General features: G+C 46.1%; 1 protein-coding gene across 11 annotated transcripts in view; it reads left to right on the forward strand.

Moving 5' to 3' along the window:
* Positions 1 to 17,625, forward strand: part of FAT3 (FAT atypical cadherin 3) — a 468,770-nt gene that overhangs the window by 80,932 nt on the left and 370,213 nt on the right. Inside the window, exon 1 of one of the 11 annotated variants that reach the window (XM_028726038.2) lies at positions 10,971 to 11,235. The exons of the other annotated variants lie outside the window; for them this stretch is intronic. The gene's annotated coding sequence lies outside the window, so the exon portion shown is untranslated. Of the gene's footprint in view, positions 1 to 10,970; positions 11,236 to 17,625 lie in introns of those variants that run through there. 11 annotated transcript variants of the gene reach the window in all.

Genomic DNA, 17,625 nt, shown 5'->3' on the forward strand with positions numbered 1-17,625 from the left:
TTTTTGCCTACTGCGTAGCAAATCGTCACAATTTGGAAGGTTGCGGTTAGGCATTGGTTTGGTTGGTTGAGGGGCATGGGTTGGCTGTGCCTGCTCCTCTAATGATGCTGCTGCAAGGGATTCTGTTAAAGGAATCGGGGGCTAACTATTGCTTGTCCACTCTGTCAAGGGGGCTCGGACCGCTGCAAGAGCTCCTGGCTGCATTTGGGGAGGGCTGAGGGCAGGTTCCCTGCTCCCTCGCTAGCCCCAAGTGTATTCCCCTTTTCTGACTTTCGCATGCGTGCGGAATGTTAGACTGTCCCCCACGGTGGGGGCAGCTAGTCGCAACCAATGCCTAAGCAACCACTCACATTTTTGTATTTTAATAAAGTTGTGGCCAAAATTATGCCAAAAACCTTAAACAAAAAATTCTGTGTGATGTGTGAGTTATTGGGGTGGCCCTGGGGACCTCGACACGCAACAGAAGCTGGATGTGCTTGCATGGTGTGAGATTTGCCTAGATCAGCTTCTTTGAGGGTGGCTCAGGAGATGCCCAGCAGTTGCATTCGCCACAGCTACTTGAGTGTTTCATGCTCGGTGTGTGTAGCGCATGGACAGTGAAAGATATGCGCCTGTCATTTTCACTTGGTGTGTCTGACCGCGATCGCTGGTGTGCATTCGCTAAACACAATTGCCTTGCAAACGGAGGTTCCCTTTTGCAGAGATCCTAGGATTGATTCAGTCATAAACAAAATGTGGTGTGGTTCACATTACAGCTGAGGATTGCATAGTGGGATGCTTAAGAAATTTAAATTTGAACCACAGTGGTGCCTCGCAAGACGAAATTAATTCGTTCCGCAAGTTTTTTCTTCTTGCGAGTTTTTTGTTTTGCGAAGCACGGTTTCCCATAGGAATGCATTGAAAATCAATCAATGTGTTCCTATGGGAACCGCCTTCAGACCAGGTCCGGGGACAGTCTGTCCCCCGACCTCTTCTGAAGGCTGGGGGGGGGGGGAGACAAGGGCTTTTCTTCCCACCCCCAGCATTTTAAAAAACCCCGGGACAGTGGAGACTTCTGGGCGGCAGCGAAGCCAGCATTTTAAAATCGCCCCGGGACAGCGGAGGACTTCTCCGCTGTCCCGGGGCGATTTAAAAGCCCCCGGGAAGGCAGGCAGGGGGGAGCAAAGACTTTTGCCCCCCGCCGGCCTTCAGAAGAGGTCCGGGATAGCGGAGAAACGAAGGCTGGCGGCGGGAGGAGGTCTCTCCGCCCCGCCGCCAGCCTTCGGAGGAGGTCCGAGGACAGTGGGGAAGACGCGCTGCGCTTCCCCGCTGTCCCTTAGATTTCCCTATGGGCTTTCGTCTTGCGAAGGAAGCCCATAGGGAAATTCGTTTTGCGAAGCGCCTCCAAAACGGAAAACCCTTTCGTCTAGCGGGTTTTCCGTCTTGCGAGGTGTTCGTCTTGCGGGGCACCACTGCATTTCGGGGAACCTGTAGGTGGAAAAGGTGGTTTAAAAAAAAAATCAGACAAAAAAAATAAAATTCTTTCCCATGTGCAGTGTATCCCTTGCAGACAAAAAACTACCATACTGGAGAGAAGACAGTGGTACCTTGGGTTAAGGACTTAATTCGTTCCAGAGGTCTGTTCTTAACCTGAAACTGTTCTTAACCTGAAGCACCACATTAGCTAATGGGGCTTCCCGCTGCTGCCATGCCGCCGGAGCACAATTTCTGTTCTCATCCTGAAGCAAAGTTCTTAACCCGAGATACTATTTCTGGGTTAGCGGAGTCTGTAACCTGAAGTGTATGTAACCTGAAGCATATGTAACCCGAGGTACCACTGTAAAGTGGTACCTTGCTTTGCAAACAGTCTGGTTTGCATACGTTTTGGATTACAAACACTTCAAACCCGGAAGTGCGTGTCCTGCTTTGCAAACTTTTTTTGGATTACAACCCTTTTTTATTTTTGGGGGGATTATGAACAAATTTTTTTGGGGGGAGGCCCCATTGGCGAAAGCGCGCCTTGGATTACAACCTGTTTTGGTTTATAAACAGACCTCTGGAATGGATTATGGTTGTAAACCAAGGTACCACTGTCGTTGGAATTGGATGCAAGGGGGAGTTCTGTCAAGTGGTGCTTGTTGATTTCCCTCGCCTCTCCCCAGGAGGCCTTGTTGCAGAAGTAGGGTGAGAAAATTCAACAGTGCCTTTTCTGAAAAGCGAGATGCCTTCAGCCCGAGGCCTCTGAGGAAAAGAGCAGTGCCCCTTTCTGAAGCTCCGTCCAAGTCACGTTACGCCGACAACGTGTCAGACTGCACAAATCATTATGTTTGCTTTAATACTGTTTGGGGAAGGAGCAACACTCCTACAGTATGTGAGTCATTCCTTCTCCCTAACCTTTTTTCTTTTTCTTTTTTCTGTACTCATCCGGAAGTCTCCATTCTACCAAAGCATTAATGAGCACCTAATAAAAGTCGCCGTTGGAAAGATTTGTCAAAGCAACAAAAGCTCCTTACCAAAAAGGGAAAGCACAATTAGTGTTTACTGCTTCAGGGCAAGAACTAACGACCAACGCTAATGGAGCAATACTGTAGAACATGCCGGAACTGGCAAGGCAAACCCTGTGGGGGATTCTAGCCTGCTCCCCTTTTCCAAGGGAAGCAATATTAAAAAAAAATAAAAAAATGCCACTGCAAAATAAATGGCAGAAAGTTGTAATTTGTGCACATGCTCGCAATGCACCTTTGACCCAAATAACAAATGTTGTAGATTAAGGGGGGAAGGCAAGAGAAGATACAAATTGTCTTAACATCATGTAGCAATTAATCCAATTTATTAGAAACTGGCAGCAATGCCAATTGTCTTAGCAAATGCCTCACAATTTAACCACTACTGTACTTTAAGGCTTTAGGCGATGGAGGCTCGGCCTTGTAGTTCTGATATCGTTTTGAAGATTTGAAAGATAGAGGTGTCCGTGTGGGTGGGTGGGAGATTTTGTTTTTAATCTTCTGCGCCTCCTCTACATCTTGTTGAATCCAGAGGAGTCACAAAGTTTAGCACCTGAATATCAAAAGAAAGGAGGTTGCCTTCTTCTTCTTTGGCGATCACTCGTAGCCAAGTAAGATTGTCTTCCATGAACAAAGTCTTAACAGTGAGTCCATAAGTGACTGTGGAGGCCAATTCTGGATCCACACGTCCTTCCACAGTGGGGACATAGGTTCCCGGGCAGGAGTTGGTCACTGTGTGGATTTGCCAAGCATGCCTTCCTCTTAGCACGTTTCTCCCTTGCATCCTGAGTTCAAGTGTCTTCAAAAACCCATGACACCTTTGGTAAAGGCTGTTCTCCAACTGGAGCACTCGCACGCCAGCGTTTCCCAGTTGTTGATGTTTATACTACATTTTTTAAGGGTTGCCTTGAGAGAGTCTTTAAACCTCTTTCATTGAGCACCAGAATTACGCTTTCCGTTTTTAAGTTCAGAATAGAGTAGTTGCTTTGGAAGATGATGATGATCAGGCATCCGCACAACATGACCAGTCCAACAAAGTTGATGTTGAAGAATCATTGCTTTGACACTGGTGATCTTTGCTTCTTCCAGTACACTGGCATTAGTTTGCCTGTCTTCCTAAGTGATGTGTAAAAAATTTTCAGAGACACCATTGATGGAATCTTTCAAGGAGCTGGAGATGGTGTTTATAAGTGGTCCATGTTTCACAAGCGTACAGTAAAGTTGGTAGTATAATAGCTTTGTAAACAAGCATTTTGGTTTCCCTGCAAATGTCCCGGTCCTCAAACACTCTGAACTTCAATTGGGAGAAAGGAGTTGGTAGGAGATCTTACTCAAAATGAACCTCAGTAAGCTTTGATGCTTCAAAGCAGGGGCAGTGGAACATGCATGTTGATCTGGCCTTTGTAGTACAGAACACAAGTGCCATGCCTGTGAACATTTTAAACAGTCTCATTTGCAAAGCACTCATCTTGGGGTTCAAGGGACTGGCTTATCCACGCTTTATCAGTCCCACCCTCTGGCTAATAGAGAGTTTGGGTCATTTGCTTCATCACCACATAACCCCTCCTTGTAGTATTATATGGCATAAACAGAATGCTCAAAGAACACAATTACCCATTTTGCACAGTTTGAGCCTTGAGGTGGTTGGATAGATAATTACGATTTATGACTGCCCAATAAACCCCCACTGAATTTCAGCTGAGTAGTCATTCTGGCTCTATTATGTTGCCAGCGTTGGAGATAAAGGCCAATTTCCTATTTGGAAGTTCAGTTCCATTGCCCGGCAACAGAAAATCTGACAGACGGGTATTAAATTGCAGGGTGACCTCGTCCGGCACCACCATTTCCAGCACAATAATGGCAGTCCATGAGCTGGCCGTAAAGGCTATCTCCCTCTTCCTTTTGTCCTAGCAACTGCTATGCAGAGGTTTACCACCTGTAAACATTTATTCGTTTATACCCCGTCTTTCTCCCAAGTTGGGGTTCAAGATGGATTGCAATATTTAATAACACCATTCTGAAACAAAAAAGTGATAAAAACGAGCTATTTAAAAAATAATAGTCAAAATGCATGAAAACACATTTGGAACTAGCAATTTAAAAAAAAATACAGTTTGACCGTTGGTCAGCTTCTTTTGCATCTTTCGTTTTCAAATAGGAAGGCCTTAGCCCGCTTGCGGAAGGATAACGGAGAGGGTAAAGGTAAAGGGACCCCTGTCGTGACCAACTCTGGGGTTGCTGCGCTCATCTCGCTTTATTGGCCGAGGGAGCCGGCGTACAGCTTCCGGGTCATGTGGCCAGCATGACTAAGCCGCTTCTGGCGAACCAGAGCAGAGCACGGAAACGCCGTTTACCTTCCTGCTGGAGCGGTACCTATTTATCTACTTGCACTTTGACGTGCTTTCGAACAGCGAGGTTGGCAGGAGCTGGGACAGAGCAACGGGAGCTCACCCCATCACGGGGATTCAAACTGCTGACCTTCTGATCGGCATGAACTAGGCTCTGTGGTTTAACCCACAGCGCCACCCGCGCGGAGAGGGAGTCCGTATTAACTCTCTTGGGAGGGGATTCCACAGTCTGGGAGCAGCCACAGAGAAGGCTCTGTAGTTTGTCCCCACCAATTGTGCCGCTGATATTGATCAGGCTGGAAGCTCACCTGAGGAACTTAGCACCCTTGCAGGTCTGTAAACGTAGAGCAAACCTTCATGTCTTCTAACCATGGACAGATCTGTACTCCATTTCTACACCCGGTTATGTGGGTTCTGTTTCATGTCAGTACAAGTTTCAGCTCCATCCTTAAGAGCGCTGAACAATTCACAGTGATTAATACTAATTTTATGTTTACTTATTCACAAAACTAAGTCACACCATTCCTTCTAAAGGAGCACAGGGCAGCAAAGACTTTTGTGATAAGAAATAAAACTAAGAGCAAAATAAAAACCTATGTTAACCACATATAAACATCTAAAAACAATAGGACGTGTTTGAAACAAATTTAAGGACAGATGTAACCAAATATTAAGTGAAATTCAAAAATGCCCCATGCTCATTACTGGTTTAGTTCAGGACTACATAGGAAGCTGGCTTATACTGAGACAGACCATTTGTTCATCTAACTCAGTGTTTTCTACACTGACTGGCAGCTACATTCAGGTTTTCAGACTGGGAGTATTTCCAGCCCTAGCTGGAGCTGCCAGAAATTGAGCATGGAGCTTTCTGCATGTTTAGGAGATGCTCTGTTGTTGAACCACATCCCTTCACTGCAACACCTATCTAGAGTTATCATCTACTATGGGTGGTCTACTATGGATACTGCCATGGTCCTTGGAGGGCTTTCAGTGGGAAAGAACCGCCAACTGAAGTGAGCTATGTTTAATTCACAGCACTTGCTAAGTTTAAGTCAGTCCGAAAATGATGTGCAGCCCTCTGGATTGTGATCGATAGCCTTTCTGTTTTTGCTTTTTTTTATCAGCAAACTCATAAAGCTGTTCATTAGCAAACTCATAAAGCTCTTGAAGGAGCTTCTCCACCCCCATCGTTCTGCCCGGACACTGAGGTCCAGCTCCGAGGGCCTTCTGGCTCTTCCCTCACTGTGAGAAGTGAGGTTATAGGGAACTAGGTAGAGGGCCTTCTCGGTGGTGGTGCTCTCCCTGTGGAACGCCCTCCCAGCAGATGCCAAAGAAATAAAAAACTACCTGACTTTTAGAAGACATTTGAAGGCAGCCATGTTTAGGGAAGATTTTAATATTTTATTAATTACTGTATTTTAATATTTTGCTGGAAGCAGCCCAGGGCGAGGTATGAATAATAAATTATTATTACAGTCATACCTCATGTTACGTTTGCTTCAGGTTGCGCGTTTTCAGGTTGTGTCCCGCGGCGACCCGGAAGTACCGGAAAGGGTTACTTCTGGGTTTCGCCACTTGCGCATGCGCAGATGTGCAAAATGACGTCACGTGCATGTGCAGAAGCGGCAAATCGTGACCTGTGCATGTGCCGACGTGGGTTGCTTTCTTTTCAAGTTGTGAATGGGCCTCTGGAACGGATCCCGTTCGCAACCAGAGGTACCACTGTATTATTCTTATTCTTATTATTATTCATGATCATGGTGCCCCCAACTCCATGCCCAGTGGAGCTGTGTTTGGCTTAGTGGGCTACATGTTTGTGGCTATTGGATGCAAAATGCAAAACAAATGAAACAGAACAACTTCTGCAACCCAGTCTGGCAGACTCAGGCCACTGGTGACCTTTTCAGTTTGTTCTGTTTTCTTCCCTGGCTTAGTATCATCACCCCGAAAATAATTTAAACATAGGCTGTTAATATTCATTAATTTAACTCTTCATTGGCTTCAGCAGCACCCTTGCATTAATGACACTTCCTTCCAGGAGCATTTTAAATTGACCTTATTCGTATGGAAATGCGATCTCCCATTAATCCAAGAGGACAGAATAGAGTCTACTGTAAACCCAGCTGTTCTGCCAATATATTTGCTGAACCTTTCTCATTGTTGATGGCAGAAACACACCCCAAACCACCCACCCACCCGTGCCGTCTCTTACAAAGGTAGCAGGAGCTGATAGCAAAAAGTGGTATTTTTGTGAAAGTTAACCGCAGGGGGTTGCCTCCTCCCCCCCCCCGGTTGTTTCGCGGGAGTGATCTGAAGGCAGCGATTGGTTTTCTCCTTCTTGATCCCCGTTTTCCTTTCATTTGTGTAAGATTAAAGGAGGGTGGGGGATTAAATATCTGCAAAGGATAAGTTCGTTAAATCGAGAGTTTTGAGCAAACAGATCACACTTGAAACCAACACCTGTGCTATTTTTGATAGCTATTTGCCATGCAATCTGTTGTGGCATGTTCTTGAGTTGTATAAAAAGAAAAGGCACAGTTGGTTGTTGACCTGTGTTGTAGGCTCAGCTTTCTCCCAGATTTTCAGTTTGCATGACAGATGTACATCTTGGCAAACTGAACGCTGGTTTAACCGTCAATTTCACCCTTCCTGCCATGCTTCACATAGGCTACCTGCTTTTTTTTTCTTGCTTTTAAAAAAATAAATAAATAAAATTTTAAAGCATCAGTTATATGGAACCTTGTTCCTATTTTGTAGATTTACATATCCTGCTTTTCGGCTCACATTCTCAAAGCCGCTTGCAAGATTTGCAGAATGCTTGGGCGCTGTAAGAATTAGTATTGTGCTAAAAATGTGTTTGCTTACCAACCATTTCCCATCAGTTAACGTGACGTCACACTGGGAAATTATCAAGGGAAGAGGATACTTTGGGGAAAGGTGCAGGATTTTGTTGACTTTCAAGGTGGCTGAGGGATTTGGTGAACATCTTTTCATTCTACAAATCACACCTTAGGTATGATTGGAATGTGGTCAGAAGTTTAGGGATCTCCCACCTAGGATTTCCCATAATATCTGAAATTTCATTATCACAAGCTATCAGTCCAATGCTATTTAGAAGCAATGCTATTTGGGAGACTTCCAGTTATATGCAATCCACATCTTTGCTGCCAGTTTGAATTACTTAATAAGGTCTTTGGGCAGGAGTCCAGGGTCATTAGGTTCAGGTTTTATTTATTGAAACCACTCTTTAATTAGATATATCAAGGTGGCATACAACATTCAGAATACAATAAAATCATTCATAGTATCCATGAAAGCGCAATTGAAAACCGTCAGTAAAACATCAGTAGATATCGGTTGGTGAAAAATGGAACTTCCTATTGTGCCCTATTGTGTCTAAACAAGGCAGTTTTCAGGAGACATCTAACTGAGGGCAAGGCTGGTTCCTGACAAACCTCTACTTGTAGGGAGCTCAATGGAGCTAAAATCCTGGTCCCCAGTGAAGGCCATCCGAACCTTAAAGGTAAAGGTAAAGGGACCCCTGACCATTAGGTCCAGTCGTGGCCGACTCTGGGGTTGCGGCGCTCATCTCACTTTATTGGCCGAGGGAGCTGGTGTACAGCTTCCGGGTCATGTGGCCAGCATGACTAAGCCGCTTCTGGCGAACCAGAGCAGCGCACGGAAACGCCGTTTACCTTCCTGCTGGAGCAGTACCTATTTATCTACTTGCACTTTGACATGCTTTTGAACTGCTAGGTTGGCAGGAGCAGGGACCGAGCAACAGGAGCTCACCCCGTCGCAGGGATTCGAACCGTCAACCTTCTGATCAGGAAGCCCTAGGCTCTGTGGTTTAACCCACAGCGCCACCCGTATCATCCGAACCTTAGGGTCATGCAAAACCACCAGAAGTGCCCCATCAGAAGATCTTGGTGATCGAGGTGGAGTAATGAAGAAGCAGCATAGATTCAGATGTTACCTATGGTCTGATGTGAAGAAAACCCTTGTGGTCACTAACAGATAGGTGGTTGTTTTTGTTATAATAACATATTTATTTTTATTCTGCATTTTCCCGACGGGACTCAAGGCAACTTGCGGATAGAAACAGGGACTGCTAAAAACATGGAAACACGTTCCTCAGCCCTCAAACATTTGGACATCCCCACCAAATGAATATTATTATTTTCTTAAATGAATTGCAGGATTGTTTCACATGTTGTCTTGTCCCCCTCCATCTTGAGATCAGTTTGATGCAACGTGGGTTACAAACATGTTTTAAAGAAACCAATATGATTGAAACATGATTTAAGATCTCCCTTGCAGGCCTTATCCAGCCTCTTCACTGTCTGAAATACAGTAAGCAGTTGCCCATGGTAATTTTAGCAATACCATTGGGGGTACAGGAACAGTTCCATTCAAAATACATTTAAAGCCCAATGAAATTCACAGTTTCCGAAGCAAGTCTGCAACCCCCAAAACCCCCCAGCGATGCTTTGAAATTTGCGCTTATCCAAATTTTGCAACATTGCTCTCCAACCAATGTTTACAAAAATGCGTATTAGGGGCAGGGTGTCTAAAAACGAAACATACTGATTATTAAACAACTCTGGGAATTGTAGCCTTGGGAGGTTGAACAGGGGTCTCCTAACAATTCCCAGTACAGTGGTACCTTCAGGTTACAGACTCCGCTAACCCAGAAATAGTGCTTCAGGTTAAGAATTTTGCTTCAGGATGAGCACAGAAATCGTGCTCTGGCGGCGCGGCAGCAGCGAGAGGTCCCATTAGCTAAAGTGGTGCTTCTGGTTAAGAACAGTTTCAGGTTAAGTACGGACCTCCGGAACGAAATAAGTACTTAACCCGAGGTACCACTGTACCTTAAACAAACTACAGAGAATTGTTTTTTGGGGGGAAGTCACAAGTGTTTAAAGCGGAATGTATGGTGCGGCTGGGGGTCTATAAACGTGGTGGCCGTGACTGCAGCAATATTGCGGGTTTGGGGAGCACCACAGCCTTGTAAATGGCAGCATCCACACATCTAATCCCCACGTGGAGGTGCATTCCTTGCAGATGGCGTGCACGGATCCTGGCCACCCGTCTTTAGACATTTGCATGGGGGGTGCTGCTGTAAAAGTGATGCACACACTGCCCGGTTGTCAATTTCATCTCTGCCAAAGCCACTAACTTATATAATGGGCAGCCAGTGTGTTCTGTTGCATGCTTAAAGGCCAGCTATTATCATCACACAGCCATTCACTGACCACCACCACCCTCTTTTCTGTTGACTCATCATTCCTCTCCCCACCCCCGCCCCGAAGAAGCGCCAGCCTTTAGGAACCGCAGATTCTCTCGCTGGAACTGCCCCCCCCCCTCCCCACCGCTTTCCGTGATATCCAGGGCTTCTAAAGCACAGCTTATTTTTAAATCAATCGTAGGCTGCGCAGCTAGCAAGGCAGAGTGTTAATTGGGTCCAGTGGAATTCTCATTCCCATGGGGGCTCCTCGAAAAAGAGAGCTTCGCGAGGGGGGGGGGGGGAGGAGAGGAAATATATGCAAGCCAGCTACGTCAGCCGCAAGTAGAGAAGGCTTCTATGTGTGATATTGCAACAATCAGGGTTGTTTTTTTTAAGTGACTCTTTTCCCACACCCGCTGTATGCAGTTTATGATGCGGGGGGGGGGGGGGCTGTTAGTTTATTCAGATGCAATCTGCCTTTAAGGAAGAACAGGGGTAAAAGGGGGAGGCAGGGAATCTCCCTAATCTGCCCCTCTGCAAGCTCTCTCCTTTGCAAACTCCAGAGTGCAATTTGCCATGCCTGTCCTTGTCACCATTGTTCTGGTACTAATTCCATATGTATGTCACATAGGAGCTCTGCGCGCTCGTCGTCCCCCCCCCCCACCGATTCGCTCCCCTTCCCACCGTCCATCTATTGCTTCCCCTCCCCCAACTCCTAAAGGCAGATTCCCCCTCCCCATCCTCACCCCTTCCCCTCTGAGGAAACGTGGTAGCAGGGAAATTCAAACTTTAAACAGCCTACATATAGACTGAGTACCCAGTGAAGATGAGTGCAGCTTAGTGCTTGCTCTGTTCCCCCCATTCCTCCCCCCTGAGTTGTTGTCCCCCCCAAAAAACAAACCCCTCCGCTCTCTCTCTCTCTCTCTCTCTCCCCCTCTCTCTCTATTTATAACACAAAGCTTTTGAAAGAAAACTAAGACTGGGCCCCGTTCTCTCTCTGCTTTGGCTTGTTACCGTGGCAGCGTGTGCATCTCAGTGCCGGAGAATGAGGCAAGCTGGCAGCGCTTTTTGCTTCTGCCCCTTGCGCTTGGGATTACGGGAGAGGAGCCCTCAGAGGGACGTTCGCGGCAAGGATGCCCTACCGAGTTTGTTATGTGCTACTTATTCCGGTTAAAAGGTGAGAGCTTCTCTATAAGTGGGTTGCTTGTTTGTTTTGGATCCATTTTCTGGTAAAAGTCTGTGTGCATTGTTCAGTTGCGAGAGCTTGCTGTTCATTAGCTCGTGGGAGCGAGAGAGGGGGAGAGAGAGAGAAAGGAAGGAAGAAAGAAAGAGTGTAAAGGTGGAGTTTTGCATCTTGCAAATAGTACATCGCTCCAACCTCCGAAGAGTGCTTGGTCCGTAAGAATTCCCCCCAGTGTCACAAGTGTTTTCCGCTAGTAAAAAAACATGGTGAAATGAATCGCAAGTGCAGAAATAGTGCTTCGTTTCCTTGTTATTCCCATGGTATTCTGCCATGTGGGGTTGCCTGCGCGACATGCAAGACCTGAGAGAGAGAGAGAGAGAGAGGAAGAGAGATTCACAGAGAAGGGGCAGATGTGTATATTACTGACAGTTGGTGGGTGGGAAAAGAAGAAATAAGAAGCTATAAGCAATGTGGATGCTTTTCATCCCTTTTATGGTGAAGTTTGATGTCTTCTACACTTCTCCTCAGGTAAGGGGATTTTAGCTCTGTATATCCAAAGTTTAAGGATTGCCCCTTTGAGTGAACAGCCCTTGCTGTGGCAAGTTGTTCCGTTCGTCTCCTGTTGCCCCTCTCGGTCAACGCTTCTCAAAGCCCGTGACCCCCTTTGGTGCATTTGCTTTGGTGCATGAGGGATACCTTCTAACAGATAGGTTTTGTACCTGGGTTGCGAAAATACACACATGCCTGGGCTGTGTTGTGAAATACGCTCTGTGTGTGTGTGTTTTGCAGGGCTTGCGCCTTTAAAAGGAAGTCTTCCCCCAAACACCCGCACCATTCATGCGGAAGAGGCGCATGAGGCACAAAGATATACGCTGCAAACGCTTCGGTCCTGGAGTTCAGCCTGTGTTATTTTGTACCCGGGTATCAATGCAGAGCTACGAAACTATCTCTTATGAGGTATCTCTGATGGCCAGATGGTTTTCCCATGACGTTGCCCTTTGCAACCTTCCTGTCTTTAATTTCATTTTGAAATAAACTTAACTAGCTAACTGACATTCACACGGTGCATTTAAACTACATGGCTTCCCCCCCCAAAAAAGATTCCAGGGAACTGCAGTTTTCCACCCACAGAGCTACAGTTCCCAGCACCCTTAACAAACTTCAGTTCCTAGGGTTCTCTAAGGGACACCATGTGCTTTAAATGTATAGTATGGATGTGACTAGGGACGCAGGTGGCGCTGTGGGTTAAACCACAGAGCCTAGGACTTGCTGATCAGAAGGTTGGCGGTTTGAATCCCTGCGACAGGGTGAGCTCCCGTTGCTCGGTCCCTGCTCCTGCCAACCTAGCAGTTCAAAAGCACGTCAAAGTGCATGTAGATCAATAGGTACCGCTCCGGCGGGAAGATAATCGGCGTTTCCGTGCGCTGCTCTGGTTTGCCAGAAGCGGCTTAGTCATGCTGGCCACATGACCCGGATGCTGTACGCCGGCTCCCTCGGCCAATAAAGCGAGATGAGCGCCGCAACCCCAGACTCGGTCACGACTGGACCTAATGGTCAGGGGTCCCTTTACCTTTACTATGGATGTGACTAAAGTGTAGCAAGACTGTTCCAGAGGCGAGTGGTAAAAGGACTTCTTTCTGCCCATAGTTTGGGGTGAGGAGGATTTTTACCTGGAAAACTTCAGGATCAGAGAGGCTTGACTCTCCCGAGTCTTTTCCTGCAGATTGCATTGCAGCTTCCACACTGCAATGAAAGAATTTGGGCACGAAAACAACAACAACACGTTGATAAGAGTTGCGTACATGACTTTGACCCTCAGCCTTCCCTACCTCACTAGGTTACTGGGTGGAGAAAACCCACAAAAGCTCATGTAGATCCTTCTGAGTTCTTTGGAGGGTGGAAAGCAAATGTGGAAACGGGTGAAGGAAATAAATCCACAAAAAAGTTAGTAGTGCACAAATTGCTGGCAACATAAACCCGTGTGAGTAATTTCTGGCACACTGATTGCTTGGAAGAAGTAAAAAATAAACTCCATAAGCCAATCCAATTCTCTTCCAATTTTACAAGTGTGTCCCCCCCCCCCTTTCCGTTTCCCCACTTGCCTGATCTTCTGGAGTTGATTCTTCCCTGCCAGAGGCACCCAGGACAGTGAATATTTACAAGCCCATCTTTAATGCTTATAGACTTTATAGGTTTCCCCAACATTCGGCTTTGATGTTGATACTTGCCGGGAGCTCTTGTGGCAAGATGGCTGCAATTCCAAACAGAATAAAGGCATAGTGGGTCCCGTCCCCAGAGTCTGTGCATTCCTGCTTGGGAAACTTCTTTGGCGGCAAAGCGCTGGACCGTGTGTGGGAGAGGTCATTGTGTAGTTGTCCCTCGTTCATAACAGCTAATTAAGGCTTTGTGTAAAGTAGCACATCCAGGGCTGTGTGTAAAATGCATTCGTTTTTTAAGGAAGTAATATAGGCCACAACAATCAAAGGTGTATTTTGCAGCTTCCCCTCCAGTGTCAGAAGAAAAAGGGGGAAAGGTGTTTTATCTGCTACAGCAGGCAAGCTGGGTGGTGGAAAGGGCAGAATAAATCTCTTTATGCTAAACCAGACATTCACAGATATTCATTTGGCCTTGCATTGTCATGGCTCTCACTTAGGAAAAATCTCACTAGGTTCGCAACCTTCTTGCCCTTTCCTACACACTCATTCTTCCCTCTTTCAAGAGGGAACTTCATGGTGGTGACCAGAAACTAAAGGGTGGGTGGGTGGATCAGACACCCCCACACTCAAGTTCATTGAATTTGCGGGAGGTGTTGCTGTGTGTCGATGGGGAGGATGACACGCACACTTTGTGTCTGCCCACATTTACAGGTGAGCATGCACCAAGATGTTGCCTCCCAAATTTGCAGACATTTGGGTGCTGGGCTGTTGGCACGCAGGAAGGGCTGAAGTTCAGTGGTTGAGCAGCAGGGTTGGCGATACAGTGGTACCTCGGGTTACGTTCTTAACCTGAAACTGTTCTTAACCTGAAGCACCACTTTAGCTAATGGGGCCTCCCGCTGCCGCCACGCCACCGGAGCACAATTTCTGTTCTCATCCTGAAGCAAAGTTCTTAACCTGAGGTACTATTTCTGGATTAGCGGAGTCTATAACCTGAAGCGTATGTAACCCGAGGTACCACTGTATCTGGTTTTCAACATTGTGATATATCACCAGCTAAACATCGCAATATACTCATATATCATCGAATTGTAGAGTTGGAAGGGATCCTGAGGATTATATAGTAGTACAGCCCCTTGTAATGCAGAAATATGCAACTGTTCATTTTTGGGAATCAAACATCACAATGTTTGAAATAAGGATGGAGCTATGTAGAGGCATTGGCTGGCTTCACGGTTTTCCCCACATTGTGACTTTTGCATAGCACACACACCATGACATATTGCCAGGTCAAATTATGAAACCAATATCACAGTAATGGACTTCAAACCGGTTCTGGATGATATATCAATATATCGCCCAGCCCTATCAAGCACAGTATACCTGAAGGAGCGTCTCCACCCCCATCATTCTGCCCGGACACTGAGGTCCAGCGCCGAGGGCCTTCCCCTCACTGCGAGAAGCCAAGTTACAGGGAACCAGGCAGAGGGCCTTCTCGGTAGAGGCACCTGCCCTGTGGAACGCCCTCCCACCAGATGTCAAAGAGAAGAGCAACTACCAGACTTTTAGAAGACATCTGAAGGCAGTCCTGTTTAGGGAAGCTTTTAATGTTTAACAGACCACTGTATTTTAATACTTTGTTGGAAGCCGCCCAGAGTGGCTGGGGAAACCCAGCCAGATGGGTGGGGTATAAATAAATTATTATTATTATTATTATTATTATTATTATTATTATTATTATTATCCTTTGAATGTCTGAGGTCCCAGGTTCAGTCTTCCTGGTTTGGCTAGGAGATACTTGGGAGCTGCTGCCAGTCAGTGTAGACATTATTGCCCTGGATGAACCAATGATCTGACTTGTTGTGAGGAAGCTTCCTATGTTCTTCAGTTTTGCTGAATTTTGCCCAAACACTTTGAGAAGTGTCATTCTTTTGGAACATGTGTATGACCACATGTGTATGACCACATGTATGACCACATCCGAAATGCTGCTCTGAACTATTTTGGGGATAGAGGGGCTCCATTTGCTCTTTGAATTAGCTTAACCGTGCCATGTGGAAAGGCACCCCTTTTCAAATCATCTCCTTTAAGATGATCAGGAGGAAATCCAGCTGAACAGCCTCCTTTTCCTAATCCGACTTTGCTTCCAGCCTTGCCTATATGCAGGCTTTAAATAAGTGGAAAGTCTACCAAAAGCCCAGTGATTAGGGGGAAAGCTCTCATCTGCGGTGCTTTCAAAATCCAAGGTGCGAGGGGAAAGAAAATCCCCTCTGAAGGGCACGCATGTCTTCAATGTCACGGTTGTTAAGAATGTGTGCAGAAAAACTAGGAGGTTTCTTTTTTAATACATTCTCTTCTGGGGCAGAACGTGACAAAAGAGTTTTGAAGGTTGGCTAGGGATTTATCAATGCATTAATATCAGAGACCTTAAACTGCTGTCTTCTTCTTCTTCCTCCATAAGTGACTTAACGCCACTTCTCAAGTTTGTGGCGTCATCCCACTGACATAATATGTCGGGTGTGGGAAACCTTTGGCCCTCCAGGTGTTGATGAACTACAGTTCCCATTCCCATCGCTCCCCAGCAATGCAGCAAGCTCCATGGAAAATTGCTCGTAGCTTTGTGGCTGCTCTCTCCCCCCAAGACATTGGATCGCTCCCCACTTATTCTCCCCGCCCCCCTTTACCCTTCCAAATAAATGAACAGATCATATTTTCTCTGTGGCTTAAAATGACAAGGAAAAGTGATTCTAAAGACAGGCTTACTGCCCAAATGAGAGAGAATACAGGGCTCTCTTGTTTGAAGAGCATTACCATGAGAATGAAGGGGCTGCATGGTGTGTTGGTTTAAGATGCCCATGCAGAACTGAGGGGGAAGGGAGACCAGGACTGTTGTGATTTCCAGAGCCTGCAAAACCACTTTTTTTGTGCCATAAGTAGTCTCCACTTTCTCCTGCAGAATTTAACAGAAATGCAAAAGGCCAAACTCTTCGTAAGCCATTATTATTTTTTAAGTTCAGTGGTACCTCGGGTTAAGAACTTACCGTAATTTGTTCCAGAGGTCCATTCTTAACCTGAAACTGTTCTTAACCTGAAGCACCACTGTAGCTAATGGGGCCTCCCGCTGCCGTCGTGCGATTTATGTTCTCATCCTGAAGCAAAGTTCTTAACACGAGGTAATATTTCTGGGTTAGCGGAGTCTGTAACCTGAAGTGTTGTAACCCGATGTACCACTGTACACAATAGCTGCCTGAGGTGATCTTCCTGTGCCCCTTCCATGAGAAAACGGGTTGTATTCAACTAACGGTTACTTCAGAGTAAACTCACTGAAGTTAATAGCCATTACTAATGTGGGTCTATTTCAATGGGTTTACTCTGAGTAATATAGCTAGTTGAATACAACCCAGTGGGTTCCCCCCTTGCTCCTGCAAATTTTCAGTTGAGTAAACGTTTCTCTCCCAAGTTATGCAAGAATAATGATTGAATTTTAAGAACACCCCGGTGAATAGGTAATTCCCCGGGCCCTTTTCTCTGTTTTCCTTTCATGGAATTGGGAGACAAGAGAGGAGGACTAAGAAAACAAGTTTGCCAAGCAAAACCCAGTTGCTACCAAACTTTACTTAAAAGAATATTCTGTGTTGAAGTGAAATGGGCTGGCAGAACTATCCGTGCCTTTCAGAAACTATTTCTGCAGATCTGAGGCAAGTGCTGCCTCTTTCTTTAAACCTATTCTCAGCCCTGAACTCAGTTCCCCATCTTCCTGGTTGGTTTGTCCTGCTCTTACCCGGAAGTTGCAAGCTTAGTCCTGCTTCGCCCAGACTTTCTGTATTTTAGCTTAACCTTCACACTCTGTATAAGTCAGTGGAACTCAGAAAGCTTTCTCCCATTCTGTCCACCTTCTTAAATGTATGTTTCAGCAATTCTTAGCATTTATCAGCTACTTCTGGGAACTGATTTCAACAGCCCAGTCGCACAGCGGCAAAATTGCAGGGGTACTGTTGATAACATGCCGTGGTGGACCATGAACCCTACTTCCACAAGACCAGGCGTGAGCAACTTGTGACATGCTGAACCGAATGCAGCTCACAGCCTCTTTGGTGGCTCATTTGGGTCTGCTTCTGCTGCCTGCCTGAGTCTATGCAAACAGGAGGTGGTCAGATATCTGCAACATATGCCTCTTGGGCTTCATCTTGACCACTGTATGTTAGGCTGACCTGGAAAGATGGGTTGT

This window comes from Podarcis muralis, chromosome 4 (genome assembly GCF_964188315.1).
Source record: "Podarcis muralis chromosome 4, rPodMur119.hap1.1, whole genome shotgun sequence".
Classification (NCBI taxonomy): domain Eukaryota; kingdom Metazoa; phylum Chordata; class Lepidosauria; order Squamata; family Lacertidae; genus Podarcis; species Podarcis muralis.